The sequence below is a fragment of the Parasteatoda tepidariorum genome, chromosome 10 (genome assembly GCF_043381705.1).
Source record: "Parasteatoda tepidariorum isolate YZ-2023 chromosome 10, CAS_Ptep_4.0, whole genome shotgun sequence".
NCBI lineage: Eukaryota > Metazoa > Arthropoda > Arachnida > Araneae > Theridiidae > Parasteatoda > Parasteatoda tepidariorum.
Window position 1 is genome coordinate 46,345,697 of NC_092213.1, and position 1,498 is coordinate 46,347,194.

The window sequence follows — 1,498 nt, forward strand, 5'->3', positions numbered from 1 at the left end:
AAGTTGTTCAAGTTAACAGTTTATAAAAATTAAAGACTAGGAAAATTATAAGCAGAAGAGACCATAATTTACTTACAATTTTTACTTACCGTACAATGACCAGATATTTCTCTTGCGGCTGGCGTTATTTAAATCCTCAAGACTTACTGCTGCTAAATATAATTTCCGCTATAATCGAATAACGCTAGAGTTTAATTGAACACACGATCAATATAGTGAAAGACGAAATCGAAGGAATCTTATACTGTTTAAGTGTCTACGCTGAATGAATGCATATCAAAAAGTAATAACTATTTTCAAGTTATTAAATCAAGGCACAACCGTTAAGGTCTCTGCACAGCATCCACTAAAAAAGAGTGAATCGAGAAGTTCCGAAACGGCTGGATGAGTGTGAAACATGACGAGAAAGCAGAACGGCCGTCTACCACTTCCACGTCATATTCCGCACACGTCTAAAACATTCAGAGACTTCCGATTCACACTTATGCTGCAGACCCAAATTACGTAGACCTGCTATATCATAGACTAACTGGGTCGATACTGGCTGTTTTTCATTGAGCTGTCCATTGATTAATACGTGCGACCAGGTTTTGTTCTGAAGAACCGTTACAGTTGCAATTTCGATTTAGTGTCTCAAAATTTTCCTGGACAGATGAAAAGTTTATGACACTCTTCTACTTAAGGGCATTACCGTGTTAATTTGGCTTCCATGTTGTTTGCTTTGAGTTAAGCGATGCTATTTTGAAAATTGAACCAAAAAGTAGAAAATTAGAATTTCTTAGAAATTTTATTTCATAAAGTTTAACTTGAAAACTCAAAACTATTAGAGATTACGAAAAATAATAATTTTGTATTCTAACCATGATTTCGTATTTCTATAACATTTCATTGAGTTTAAATTTGGGTAGAAAATTTCTCGTCTGTTGTAACAAAGTTCAGCTTAGGTTAGAACGTAAATGAATAAATTTAAGGATTACAAAATAATTAATTTCTTTCGTCTTTCTAATGCTAATTTTCTTATCAGCCTCACGTTGAATGCCACGTTACATGACTCGCCCGTCTGGTCAAAATGATTTTCTCAATATGTATTGTATTCATTTCTTCAAACCATTTCAGTAACGATAATAATATAAAAAGCATTATAAATTTACTCGAATTATGTGCTTCTAATAATCTTTGCTTCGCCGGTGACCAGGCCCATAGCCAGGATGGGGGGTGATCGTCGAGACAAATCACCCCTCCCCCCGGAATTCTGGGATTAAAATTTTTTAGTCTTTCTTTGAGCCTCTCAATAAAAAGAAAAACAAAAACTGTCGAATCAAACCTTTTCCCAGTACACTTCGCTAGTGCGTCGTCTTCACTTGACCTTGTGGCTCATCTTTCCTTTGGCCATTACATTTATTGCTTGTTATCAATATTGGCTACGTTGCCAATCTCCACAGGAACTGCAGAAAGAACTTTTTCTACTGTTAAAAGCGTAAAAACAGCAACAAGAAAT